Source organism: Meleagris gallopavo, chromosome 1 (genome assembly GCF_000146605.3).
Source record: "Meleagris gallopavo isolate NT-WF06-2002-E0010 breed Aviagen turkey brand Nicholas breeding stock chromosome 1, Turkey_5.1, whole genome shotgun sequence".
Taxonomy (NCBI): domain Eukaryota; kingdom Metazoa; phylum Chordata; class Aves; order Galliformes; family Phasianidae; genus Meleagris; species Meleagris gallopavo.
In genome coordinates this window covers 7,824,613-7,839,585 of record NC_015011.2, presented here as the reverse complement: position 1 = coordinate 7,839,585, position 14,973 = coordinate 7,824,613, and positions in this window count along the sequence as shown.

The window sequence follows — 14,973 nt, the reverse complement described above, 5'->3', positions numbered from 1 at the left end:
TCAGATGGCTCTTTGCTCATCAAAATCCCTGAGTTAGGAGTTGATGACACTCATACAAGACAGGTAATGCGGGAGCTACAAAATCCATCAGCAACAAGATAAGCAAATTATTTGCTGGATTGTACTGCCTGTTAGCAAAACTGCCCGGCTCCTCCTTGGCATACATTAACTATTTGGGCTAAAACATCAAGTTTTGCATGTTTATCTTGGGTAGACTTGTGAGAAAAACATTTTGATGGTCTCTTCACCAAGGAAGGCTAAAGAGTGATGTCTTATTTTACCTGTGCTGAAGACTGCTTCTATGAGTAGAGGCAAGACGTATATATCTGGCTGAAAGGTTAGGATGGAAAAGGATATTGACTGGAAAGATGAGATTTAGGAACAAAAAAGTCAAGGGACTGGGAGGATGGCTTGTGAAGATGACATAGCTACTAGCTTCTTACTGCATAAACCAATTGTGAAGATGCATTTTTAACATATTAGTGTACTCAGATAACATGGAGACAAGCATCACAGGAAAGTCCATCAAAGTGTTAATGTTTGCATCTAAAGTTCTGCCTTAACACGTTAATGATTCCAGAACAGAAGGTTTCAGGACATTTGCACACTAAGCAGTGGAGATTAAACCTTCGCTTTCTATTAGGGGAGATTTAGATTGGATATAAGGAAGAAATTTTTTATAATAAGGGTGGTGAGGCACAGGAACAGGTTGCTCACAGTGGTGGTAGATGCTCCATCCCTGGAGATATCCAACATCAGGGTAGCTGGGGCACTGAGCAACTCAGTCTAGCTGTAGTTGTCCCTGTTCACTGAAGGGGGGTTGAACCAGATGGCCTTAAAGTGTCCCTACCAACTCAAAAAATCCTATGATTCTATGAACCTAGCTATTCTCTAGGAGAGCATAGTCCAAACAGCTATTGAGGGCTCACCGCCTTGAACTAGGGCAGGATCATTAGGAGACATCAGAAGTTCTTTTGCTGCTGAAGATTTACCACTGCCTACAGCTATAAGTAGGAGCCAGTTTGGGGCCATCTTTGTGTAGAACTTGTTGAGACACCAGAAAGTACCTTCTTTGTGGTTCCTATTTAAAAGCAGAAGCGTAAAACAAGCCAAGAGCTCTAAAAACCTATTTATTCAGGATTGTAGCTGTATAATCAATGGATATACAGATGGTATATATATATCCAGGAGCTTGGCTAATATAATTTATATTGGAGAAATGAGAGAAAGTCAGTGACCCTGTCCTGGGCTCACAAGATGAACTCCTGATGGAGCAGATCTCCAGAGAAATTCTTCCCCCCTGGCAGTCAGCTCTTAAATGGGTCTAGGAGAGGTGGCACCAGGCTCCACCCCTTCCTGCAGCACAGGTGAATTGCCTTCACCTGTGCTCCCGTGGCTGACTCATTGCTTGCCTCAGGTGATCAATCAAAGGTTCAGGCCGTGATTCAGCAGCCCCATACAGTTAGCCCAGTGCAACATTCAGAGAAGAGCTGCCTTCTGCAGGCACTACTAAAAACCCAGCTATAGTGAGACTGCAGCTGAGCACAGGCATAGCCTGAGTGAGGTCTTGAAACATTTAGAAGGGACTTTTGCAAGGTGGACAGCCTGAAGAAAACATCTCCATTACTTGGAAGACCACCTGTTTGCAGGAGTTACTGGGAATCTGAGTACAGTCACCCACAGCCCAGTTGTCCTCCCACCATTAGTTTGGTGCTGAGGTTCAGCCCTGAGCCACATAGGTGATAACACAACCAAAGGAGAAAGGAAAAATCTCTTTTTCACAAAGATGTATGTTAGTTTCCAGCTCTGATTAAATATATCCCAGCTGCTAGGAGCAGCTGTGAAGGATTTTTCTCCTTTGCTTTTTTTTGAGTGTGATGTATTCCTCCTCTTCACCATCTCCTCATGAAGGAGGGGAAGAAGAGCCTCAGATAAAAGCCTTGCCCCAGGGCAAACAAAGATCCCAACTGCAGTTTTGCATAAATCTGTCACTTGGATTCTCTGGAGAGTAACTGCAAACTTGAAAAATAGCATAGTGCATCAGGCACAGGTGTGAACTCCTCTCTCTCTCTCTCTCTTTCTCTCTATTTTTTTTAAATAAAAGTTGCTGTGATGCTCCCAGAACATGATTTGTTTTCACCCAGCTTCCAGCTTTGTTAGTTCTTCTAAAACTATCCCTGTGTTGATAAACATGTTATTAGTAAACCAGAAATGAAACAATAATGAGAAAATTGTCCTGTAAAAGAAAATTGTTACCATAAAATCCACGACAACCAGCCTACAGTGCTTCTGCTGCTTTCTACTCCCTCCAGGACAATTTGTGAGGGAGCTTTTGCTCTCTCTTACTTTTAAATGCAAATACATCCAAGATCTGCTGGGTTTGGCTCGGGGCTGGGAGGGCGGCTTGTGAGGAAGCTCAGTTATGTCTTTCACCCCGGGGTCAGCTTTGCATCCCACAGTAAATTTGTCTTCTTCACTTGGAACAAAGACACAGTGTTGTTCCATAGACTTTTCTCCTCTATCCACGCACTTTCATTCCCAAGTGCCTTGGCTCCAAGTGGCTGGAGTACAGGGGCCAGCAGAGGTGCCTGCGTGGGCTGAGCTCATCCCAGGCTCCCAACTGGCTCCTCCGGTTCCCCACACCCTACCTTTGTCCCTAAATCTTTCATGTTCTCATCAAGCAGAAGGGTGTTTGCTGTTTGGTGTTTGGTTACTGTCTCCATTGTAAAGGAGGAAATTGCTTTTGCAACTGCGGTCCCAGAGGCTGTACTTTTCTTTTGCAACTAAACCTTTATCAGACCTCATGCTGCAGTGATAATGTTGACTGAATAGGTGTTTGCTGACAGACATTGACCTACAGCCTAAATATTATAAGGAAAATGCTTTTAAGTTTTTTGGCTTTTTTAAAATCCTTGCCTAGTTCATGGTTGAAGCCATACTTGCAGTAAATAAAGTGAAATTATTTAGGATTGTATTGGGTACTACTAGAATCTGTGTCTAAGCCTCTCTCTGGGCATGAAGGGATGACCACTTCTTTGACTGCTGTGGGAGCATGAGTTGACAGGGCTGATCACCATTTTTTTTTCACCCCAGCATTTGTGGTGAAGAGCCAGAGCACCCTGCTTGCTCTGGCAGCAGGAGAGCTATAATCCTACTCAGTTACAGCCTGAGAAAATGGTCTATCCACCTAAAGGGCAGTTTTGCATTTCAGTGCTGTTGTGTTGAAAGCCAAATCAATAACAAGATTTGGCCAAGTTCTGCAAAAGTTGAAACCTGACTTCTGGCTCAGTTTCTGTCTGACAAAGAGCAAGATTTTGATGTTCCTTTCAGCAGTGTTGCTTCCCATTGCAGCATGCAAGCTGTGAGTGGCTCCTCTTCAGATTGAGAATACCAGTGGGCGTCTTGAGTCATGCTGGGTGACATGGAGTTGGATTTTAAAAGGTGAAGAGTCAACATCTGTGAAGTTTCTGCAGCCTGTTCAATTAATTTGTAACAACAGAGCTAGCATAAATCCTACCACTGCTGCACATGGCAGTGCCTGGACATGTGGCTGTGTGGCTGGGAGAAGTGCGAGAAAAAGCAAATGTCACTCCTATCTTCTTGAAAGGCAAGAAGGTGTACCTAGGGAACTGCAAGCCTGTCAGCCTCATTATGTTCCCTGGGAAGGTGATGGATGGCCTAATTATGGAAAACATTTCTAGGCACATGAGGGAGAAAATCACCAGGAGTAGTCAGCATGGATTTACAGAGGGCAAGTCGCACTTGCCCTCAGATAAGCTTCTGTAAGATATTTACCAGCCTGATGAATGAAAGAGGAACAGAGGATATTGTCTTACTAGTCTTCCTTAAGGCCTTTGACACTGATCCCCATAATGTCCTAGGGTTGAGGTGTCATGATGGACATCAAGATGAACTTGAGGCAGCAATGTGCCCTTGCTACTAAGAAGGCTGATGATATTCTTGTCTGAATTAAGGAAGATATTACCAGCAGGTCAAGAGAGGAGAACCTTCTGATCTACTCAGCACTGATGAGGCCATGCCTACAGTGCTGGTTCCAGTTCTGTGCCACCAGTACAATACAGACATGGATATGCTGGAGGGAGTCCAACAGAGTGCCATTAAAATGACAAAGGGACTGGAGCACCTCTCCTGTGAGAAGAAGCTGAGAGCTGGGGCTGTTCAGTTTGGGAAAGAGGAGGCTCAAGCGATCTCATCAATGTTTATAAATACCTGAAGGGAGGGCACAAAGAGGACAGAGCCAGGCTCTTTCCAGTGGTGCTCAGTGCCAGGACAAGAGACAACAGGCACAAATTGGAACATGGGAGATCACCTCTGAGCACCAAAAAGCACTTCTCTGCTGTATAAGTGAAGGAGAACTGGCACAAGTTGCCCAGAGAGGTTGTACAGTCTTATCCTTGGAGGTGTTCAGAAGCTGCCTAGTCCTGAGCAGTCTGAGTTGGGTGTCTCTGATTGAGCAAGGGTTGGACACAGTGGACCCGGAGGTCTCTTCCAATCTCAATCTTTCTGTGATTTTGTGATTTCATGACATGCAGAAGCTCAAGCTATTGCCCACTTTATTATGCAAAAGATCTTTTTCTACCCAATATTCAGAAGTGCTCAAAGAGGACTCCCTGTGAGTAGTCCTTGGTTCTTGAAACTATTTCCCTCTTGGTTCATCTTTCCTTATAGGCATTTGGCAAAGTGATGAGTTCTACATGGATTGGAAAATGCAGAACATTTTATGAAGGATGAAAAGAAATGCAAAGAAAGACAATAAAATAAAGCTGACCCAGCAGGTTGGGAGTTGGATTTGTGACACTGGGGTGCAATTCCTTTCTCTGCCACTGGCTTCCTGTGGCACTTTGGACAGGGTACCAAAGGATAAATTAGTAAACATGTGACTTTATCTCATTAGATCCCAGATTCCTGTTCGTAATATAGAGATAACATCATTTTCTTTGATCACAGTGGTGTGGTAAAGCAGAGATCCTGGGGTTTCGCAATAACAGAGTCATAGAGACTACATGAAAAAAGCTCATCTGGTTTTCTGTAGGAAAGACTACTGACAAAGAATTTATAATTATCAAATTAAGGAAAAGAAATACAGCAGTGAAAGGTTCAGAATTGCTAACTGTGTGTTGAAAGGTTCAGGAAAATGCCTGGAGTTGTGAGTAGGTGCCAGAGAATTTAATTATGATAATAAAACTTCTGGGAAGACGTGAAAATGCTGGAATGATCAAATCATGTTTAATTATGAGGAACATTTTTTGCCTTGGTAAAATAGCACTGTAAGGAATATGTGTGTTGCCTCCAGAAATGTTAGGGGCCAGGATGTCATTCTTTCAGAAACAAAACACACAAGAACTTAAAAAAAAAAAAAAAGTCAAAGAAAAGCCAAACCAAACAATGCCTCACAGATCACAGTAGAGCACCCAGAGCACCCAGAGCTTTGTAAAGAAGGCCAGGGGAAACTCCCTGAGAAGACACACTCTGCTCAGGTAGGAATTCCTCTTTGCAACCTTTGTAGGAACAGACAAGCCTCTTCCCTTCTTTATTCCTGTCCTCCTGGCTCTCACAGATAGCTTTTAAGAAAATGGGCTTCATAGTTGGAGCTTCTTTTCCTCAGGTAGAGCCACACTGACTCCCAAGGGCAATGGGCAGAGTCATGAGACTAACAGTGTCTGCTGCAGTGTAGAGCTACACAATCTCTATTTCACTGACATATTTAAAGGTGTGTTCAATAAACTCTTACTCATTGCAAAAAAATCATTCATAAAAAGTCAGCCCTGATGGCATGTTGGCAGCACAACTACCTAAACTCTGTGTAGGAAGTCCAGGTCACCAGTGACAGTTTAGGACTGTGCAGTTTCAAGATGAATTAATTGCTTCTTGGGTTTCCATTGGCTCTGCAAGGCTTTTCCTGGATTTGCACACACTGCCAGCTGCTGCACAGAAAGCCAGCAAGGAAAAATAGGGCTAGGAGAGGAGATATGGATGGGCCGTGTCTAATCCAGCTCTGGGTTTGTTTGCTTCTGGAAATCATGATCCCTTTGTGCTGTTGTGCTGCAGGCCATTGAAAAGAAATAATAACAAGACGACATGGCAAGCAATGCAAATGAAAGGCTTTGATCTTTGCTGTTTGAGAGAGGGGCTGCAAACTCCACTCTGCCAAATGGCTGCACTGTCTGTGCTTCTCAGGAAGTTACCATTATGGCTTCAGCCAATCCACAAACTGGGCCCACAACTGCAGCCTCTGTTGTCCCCTTAAAAAGGAAGATTCGATACACAGCAGTGAGATTCCTACACACATCAGTATGGAAAGTGTTCTTGATTCTTATACCTCATGGCAAATATTTCTTGTAGAAATTATATATAATTCTCCATGGGATAACTGCTTCATTGCAGCACATGGCTTGCCCTCAACATGATACACAAAAGCCCAGAATGATGAGGGTTTCAGCTTCTTCCCAGGATGCTGTCCTGATGGATGTCTCCATCCCTCAGCAATATTTGAACACCCTTATTCAAGCTGTCTGCCTTATTGCTCTGCTTAGGATTCAGAACACTTTTCCTGGATGCTCTGCAAGAGGATCCCTGGAGATCCCATGAAAGATACAAAATATTTACGTTCTGTTTTCTGTCTCTTGGCTCTACAGTGATGCTGTTGTGTGTCTCATAGATCCTGGCATTAATTCTCAGTGGCTTTCTTTGCCTGCTATATCCTGATGTTTCCGATATGACTTACACCCTTACAACAAGTTCATAGGTAGTCCACTCCACTAGAACAACACAAAGCACCTGCCTGTTCTCAGTATTTATAAGCGTGCTTCATCTGGATTCCCAGAACAATTGCTTTCAAAGAGGACACCATGAAGGCAACTTCTGTTTGTAAACTGCAAAAACAGGGACATCTAGCTGCAGATGTTCCCCTTCATTGCAAGGGATTTGGACTAGACGACCTCTAAGGGTCCCCTCCAACTCAGATGATTCAATGAGAATTCACTAGGTTGGTATGGCAATCTGACATGCCCTCCTACCGCACCCCTACCAATGACTGAGAGACCCTCTCCCTTTAGCACTGTGGGATTTTACCGCAGTTGTTAGAAGCTTATTGTGATCTCCTCCAGGGATGCTAGCATTCAGAAAGGCGTTGCTGTGAAGCACTGCATCCTGGTTGTGTTCTCACCCTGCACTGCAAGAAAATGCCTTTCAGAAATGCCTCCCGAAGTGCATTTGTCATTTGCCAGAGGTGTTTATTGCCTTTTTTTTTTTCACTCTCCACGTTAAAAACTATTATTTGTTAGCTCTTTTCTTCTTCATGTACTTTATGTTATCAGCTCTCAATGAATGCATCATTTGAGTTTTAGGATGAAACATGGAAATAACGTTTAAGTCCCTGGGGAGATCATTCCTACAGACTAAAGGTGTTTTCAGACCATTCTGCCATTCCATCCTGATACCACATGATTCAAGAGAGCAATCCTTGCTCACTTCTGCCACTCTTCCAGTGAGAACTATGATAACAGCACAGGGATTAGCAGGCTGCTTGGCTTTTTAGATGTTGATGTTTTTATTCCATTTACCACCACTTCTGTACCTAATTCTCAGATAAGTCTCAAGCAAGGAAGTAACTGCTCTGATTTCAATGAGACAGAGTTTAGTCACCTGGCTGCCTGCTTTGCTCAATTATTAATGTTAGATCACTATTGATTTTGCCTCTATGAGCTTATTGGCAAACAACTGCTGAAAAATGCTGAAAGTGAAAAGCAAAAGAACAAGGAGAAAAAAAGCTTCCAGAGAAGTTAGGTCATGTGTAATCCAAGGGGCCTAAAAATTACATCCATCTGTGGAAAGGGGAAGTTGTTTTCTTCTTCTCAGATTCGTTTAGTTGCTTTCACTCAGTGTATTCTTCTCCATGTCCTGGGTTCAAGGATGAGGTGTTCTGGGGTAACAGCTCCAGGAAAATGATACATTTATGAGAGCTGGCTGTAACCTAGGAAGTCCTACAGGTTTGGTACACAGATATCACACTGAAGCGCTTGCAGAAAAAATTAGTTACAAAATTAAAGTGATACATCAGCCCAGCTCTCATTCTCAAAAGCAATCATCCTCATTCAGTCCCAGAGCGTACTTTACTGGCTGCAGTTTCAGGCTGCTCGAAACCTTAGCTGACCCCTTGCTTTCAAAGAATAAAGCAGAGAAAATGTCTCTTAAGTTTACTCATACTCTCATGAGCTCCCCGTGCCTCAGCCCTTCCTATACAAAATTCCTCCAGGACTACACAGCAGCCTTCAGAAGGAGATCTCTGCTCTGCAACACATCTCTGCTGCCAAAAACTGTGGTGTCTAGCTGGGACTCCAGCATCCAGGTTCAGCCTTGAGGAGGAACTACTGGGGCTTTTAAAGAGGTTTGTTCTAAATTGTTACACTTCCTTCACATTCCTTCAGAATCTCTTGCATAAATTACCCTCTTCTAACAGACATAAGATACGATGTAATACAAAGACAAGTCTGACTTCTCTCTTTGCAGCGCACAGACTGAGGCCAGGTGGCCCTTCCCCCACTTGAGAAAGGAGCCAGCACAAGAATCAGGAGAAAGGAAAGAGATTAAGAGGTGACTGCAGGTGATACAGTGAGTACCATAGAGACCACTGCAAAGAAGCTGCTTGGGGTCCTGTTCAACTCTCCACCAAAAACTGTGCAACTCTGTTCACTTGGGGGGAGTTTAGCAAATGGAAATGACCACATTTGTTTAACCCCTGTATCTCCTCCTCACCAATAATCTACGCAAATAAAACAATTATTTTATTACAAAAAGGGAAACAAGCAAGTGAAGAAGGGGGAAAAAATAAAATGTATAAAGTGAGCTTCCACTTGGAGGTTACAATCTATGGGTTGCAGCCTATGGCTTAAAGAGTTTTTAATGGGTTGTTTCCTTGTCCTCACAGAACTCAGCATGTCTAAAAACACATTTTTTGCAGCAGGCTTTCTTGTTCTCTCTCTCATTCTGTGGCTGGTTTATTGCAGCAATTATAATAATTGATCAACTTGTAAACCTGATTATAAAGTCTGCTCCCTCATCTGTTTTGTTCCTTGACTGGCTCTTGCTTTGAAGGCAGCATGGATTTACAGTGGGGGCAGTCTGCAGCACCCATCCCCTCCCTGGCTTTCCATTAATTTTGCCTGATTCAGGAAGAATAGTCTAGCTCCCAAGGAGTGGCTGAGGACGTCTGGTTATAGAGCTTCCAGCCATTAACGCCACTTTGATCTGGTCCTAGTTGAAAAGTGAATATCAAAGATGCAGAGGGAGTCAGGAAGGCAGGAAGAGGAGAAGAAATGTCTCTGTCTTTTACTCAAACATCTCCCAGTCCTCATGGGTCACACTGGTGAGAGACTGAACTATGCCCCCACGTAGTACCATCCTCCCCCCACGCCACGTGAAGCCTGGCTGCCTGGTTGGGTCCATCTCACCAGCCAAAGAGATGAAGATATTTGTTTTCCATGACACAGCAACATAGGGCCTCAGGTGCTGGAACAGAATGAAGCAGATGAGCTTCAGTAGTGCTGCCCATGAGGCTCTCACAGCACAAGTCAGAAAGCACTGTTACAGCCACCTTCTCATACATAAACTCTCAATTAAGCAATTCATTTCTGCATGAGGGAGCTTGCTGTGCACACATATATGTAAGAGAGAAGAGCTAGAACTGCAGTCAATAGTTGTTTTATTTAATTACCAGTATCTGAAAAGCAAAGTCTCTGTGGATCTCTGTGGATGGGAGACATGGCAATAGATTGACACAATAATCATTAATTCCCCAAGACAAGGTGGATCTTTAGAGATAAAACAAGTATAGAAATCATTGCCATGATAACTAGATTAATATTTCATCTTGAGGAACATGAGATATCCAACTAGCAAGATTTTCATACCAGTAATGACTTAAATTGACACCTGAAGCTGGAACACAAGAAGTTCCATACTACACAAGGAAGAACTCATTCACTGTCAGATTAATGGAGCACTGAAACAGGCTGCCCAGAGAGGTTGTGGAGTCTCCTTCTCTGGAGATATTCAAGACCTGCTTGGGTGACCTGCTGTAGGGAACCTGCTTTAGTAAGGGGGGGTTGACTTGATGATCTCTAGAGGTCCCTTCCAACCCCTACAATTCCATGATTTGGTAAATAAAATAAGTGTATGTAATAAGTGTACTTCAGCAAAATACATTCATTAGGTTGGATATCAGGAAACACTTCTTTACAGAAAGGGTTGTTAAACACTGGAATAGGCTCCCCAGGGAGGTGGTTGAGTCACCATCCTTGGATGTGTTTAAAAACCGTTTGGATGTGGTGCCCAGGGACATGATTTAGTGGTGGGTTGTTATTTAGGGTTGTATGGTTAGGTTGTGGTTGGACTCGATGATCTTTAAGGTCTTTTCCAACTTGAATGAGTCTATGATTCTATTTTTATTTATGCCACTACTGTAATAATAATGGTTAACAACTCAGAAGCGCTGCTTCATGTCCTAAGGAGCTTTACAAGAACTAAAGTCTAAGCATTTGCTAATAAAGAATGGCGAATAAACAAAAATCACAGGGGGATTTTAGGGTAAGCTACAGCAACCAATTGAAGATAAATGTGAAGCCAGAGAAAACAGGTTAATATAAACCAGATTTAAATTACCTAAAAACAATACTGTAATATGGTCTGGGTGTGTTTGTTTCCAGAAGTGGACAGATGTCCCCACCACACAGAGCCCAGTGCAACAGAGGTCCTTTTGCTGGGAAATTTGGAGCAGATATAGAGGATGGTTCTGGCTAAGGGGTCTCATGCCAAGAAACAGATCACAAATGCAAGGATGGAACCACTGCAAGAGGAAAGTGTGAGACGAAAATCTCACACTGAATATAAATATCTAGGTATGTTAGCCTAACATCTTCCTCCAGGGTTACTCTTATGAAGATACTTGAAATTGTAATAAATAAATAAAACCCTGCTGCTCCATAAGGGGAAATCTGTGATCAAAGTCTTCTTTCAAGTTACCATTAAAATTAAGGCATTTAATTCGTGCTTGTGCTGAAGCACATCAGCAGCTATTTAAGCAGCTCTGGGTCTTTTATTTTTCAGTTGTTAGCAGTGTTAGAGCCTAAACCCCGACTCAGTCTTTGTTCAATAGCAGCACAGCATTGGTCCAATCACAAGTGTATTTCAGCGTTGTGTCTCAAGACTCACACCAACTTCTTTTAAGAAGGGCTGAGCGCCCTCACCTGTCTGAAAAGCAGTTTTTCTGCCAACATTTGAAGTCTCTGTTCATAGGCTTGAATAGCCTCAGAATTCACCTTCTTTTTCTTGCAAACTGAATTCTTCACAATATTCTTGTCACTTGATCAAGAAAAAAAAAAAAAAAAAAGATGGATATGGCTGGAAACTTATCAGTCCGCACCTCCTTGCAGCAGGTGCATTCCCAGGTACACTGCAGCGTTCCTTCAGCCATTGCAGAGATAATTCCAGACTACAACACAAGGTCCACAGAGTGATTAGAGAGATACCAGAATTCGGGAGGTGTGCTTGCAATCTTCATTTCCATTCATGAGCAGCCACAAGACCAAGAGGAGGATACAGCCCTACCCTGGTGCACAGCTCTCTGGAGAACTATGGGGGGCCCACAACTCCCAGAACTCAAACATGCAGAAAAAATGAAAACCAAACACCTTAAGGGAGAGCTGGCTCCTGTCATAGGTGTCATCTGTCTTTGGGGCAAACTCTGTACAGTCACAACTTTCAAAACTTGACTATAATTGTTCTTTTAGTGGTTTGTAATATCTGATGTGGTCTTTGCCACATCCTGTCAAAAATGCCCATGCAGCACAATTCACTATGATAGCAATTCTTCCCTCCTTACATTGTCTAGAAGGGGAAATAGTTGCGAATGCACTTTCACAACCCACCAAAAGTGGCATTTCCAGACCTAGTAAGAGAGCAGCTTGTGGAGTCATATTGAGACCTCCAACCAAATGTCACAGCAAGGCATTTGACGTGAAAACAAGCAATGTTTCCAACTAAAAATATCAGAAGTGGGTTTTCAAAAAGGATTTAGGTGGTAAGATTGATGAAGAACTTGGTGTTAAAATGCATATGCCACCAGGTTTTATTTGAGAGCTCTGCCTTTTAAAATCATGCCATGCTCCTGAATGTTGTTGTTTTGACCATCTCTTTGCAACACGGTTCTGTATTCTAAAATGAATGATAGGAGCATGGGTCACCTCCCCCTGTGGCCTGTACAGTGGTATGGAGCTACAGACACTGTTCTCTTCTATTGATGCATAAGAGAGCATTTCAGGATAAAGACAAGATTGTATTAGGGTTATTTGCAAGAGATTTTCTGCTATTTCACTTTGTCATGGTTATTTTAGAATACAGTTTTCCTCAGCCTCATTCTAGCATGATTTCTTCTTAGAGTTCTCCCTCAGCAAGCTCAGTCATCCCTCTTTGCCTGTTCATAAAAGCTCCATTTAGCCTGGAACCCCCCCTTTTCAGTTTCCTCTTACCACGATTCTCCAATTTCCACTCAGTAACTCCCTAAAATAGTCCCACTTTTACTTTTGACCATCCTTAGTCAAAAGTGAAGCTCTCTCCCTGCTTCTCGCACTTGGTCACGTTTGCTCGTTGATCTGCCTGTGTTTTCCTGGCATGACTGTTCTTGGCGGCAGCAGCACATTCCAAAGGGCTTCAGATATTTTCTCAGTCTGCTGCCTTCTTGGTCCAAATTTCACACTCAGATACAGCAAAAGAAAAGGGCAAAGATGTCCGTGTTTTTAAACACGTATGGTATTCCGGAGCTCCTGACCTATCCAGTTGATGATGATCTGGAAAGAGAATTGGTGCCACCTATTGGAAAGAGAAAACAAGGACAGTTGTCAATTCGGTTGTCCTTTCTGCACATCTATCCTTTTATTTTTCTACTTCCCACTCTATACTTAAGGGTATAAGGACAAAAAGCAGCCGCACTTGCTGGCATAGTAGATGATGCCTGAAATTTACTGCTGCCTGAGTTAGTATCTGTTGAGTGATCAAGAAAGGAGAAGATCCTTAGGTCAAGGATCCTATAGTACTGTCAATGGCAGATATTCCAGGATGAGTCACAGAATCACAGAATCACAGAATTGTAGGGGTTGGAAGGGATCTCTAGAGATCATCGAGACCAACCCCCCTGCCAAAGCAGGTTCCCTACACCAGGTCGCACAGGTAGGCGTCCAGGCGAGACTTGAATATCTCCAGAGAAGGAGACTCCACAACCTCCCTGGGCAGCCTGTTCCAGTGCTCCGTCACCCTCACCGTGAAGAAGTTCTTACGCACATTCGTGCAAAACTTCCTGTGCTGCAGCTTATGTCCGTTTCCCCTCGTCCTGTCTCCACGTACCACTGAAAAGAGACTGGCCTCACCACTATGGCCGCCACACCTCAGATATTTATAAACCTGGATCAGGTCCCCTCTCAGTCTTCTTTTCTCAAGGCTAAACAGACCCAGTTCACTCAGCCTTTCTTCATAGGGGAGATGCTCCAGGCCCTTCACCATCTTTGTGGCCCTCCGCTGGACTCTTTCCAAGAGATCCCTGTCTTTTTGTACTGGGGAGCCCAGAACTGGACACAGTACTCCAGATGAGGCCTTACCAGGGCAGAGTAGAGGGGGAGGATCACCTCCCTCGACCTGCTGGACACGCTCTTCTTAATGCGCCCCAGAATGCCATTGGCCTTTTTGGCCACGAGGGCACGAGTCAGAACATTTCTGATTTAAACACATAAACTATATCATGCATTTTACAAGGGCTGCTACGAAGGCGGTGCCTCCTGTTTTGTTATGTTGGCTCACTATGTCAGAGCTGGGGGTTGTTGATATGGCAGTAGAGGTTGAACCTTCCCACCAATATTCTGTTGTTGCCATGTGACAGATGGCAGCAGAGGGGCAGAGTGACAAAACGGAAGCGTGGATGGAGTGTCACTGAATTCCTCCACATGGAAAAAAATGACAGCTGTTGACGTTCATCAGTGCTTGCTGAATGTTTATGGAGATTCAAATAGTGGATGTGAGCACAGTGAGGCAGTGGTTGGTGTGTTTCAGTATTGGTGACAGCGACAGTGGGTTGCCTCCTCCGGTGCAGATGTTTAGGAGCATGGCATGCAGGCTCTTGTTCATCGCTGACAAAAATGCATAGCTAATGGTGGTGATGATATTTTAAAAAGTGTTTTGTAGCTGAGAATTTGCTCTATTAAATAACGTTATTGTGCTCTTCTCAGTGGTTGTAGTTTCCATGGAATAAATAGGAGGCATTACTTTCAGAGCAACCTACATATATGCAGCCCAAGACTATTCCTCTTCACTCTGTGTGGCCCAGGCAAGCCAAGAGGTTGGATACCCATGACATAGGACCACCCAGAATTCAAACCCTGTGTCTAAGACCATTGCCCAAACACTCCTTGAACCCTGGCAGCTCAAGGCTGTGCCCACTGTCCTTGGATGCTCTCTAATAGTTTCATGTCTTTTTTACACTGTAGTGTCTAAAACTGCACCCAGAGCTGGAGGTGAGGCCGCACAGCGCAGAGCAGAACAGTCCCTCCCCTCAATCAGTGGCAGTGCTAGGCCTGATGCACCCCAGGGTACAGATGGCCCTTTTGGTGGCCCACCATATCCTGGTTACCTTGTAGTTAACTTGTGGTTATGATCTGTGATAATCATTTTGCTATTCTTCTCAGCCAAAAAAAATAAAAAATAAAAAATAAAAAGGATGCCTTAAGCTCATAAGACATCCAGTTTTCAGGCAGCAGATTACTTTATCATGCTTCCTATTGCAGAACCCTGTACTTGAAGGACATTGTATGGGGTATTTCTTACGGATGCTGTTCTTGATGGATTGAGAATAAATGGGGACTTTTGGGGCAGTTTTACTTCAATCACTAAATTTATTAGAAAAAAAACTAG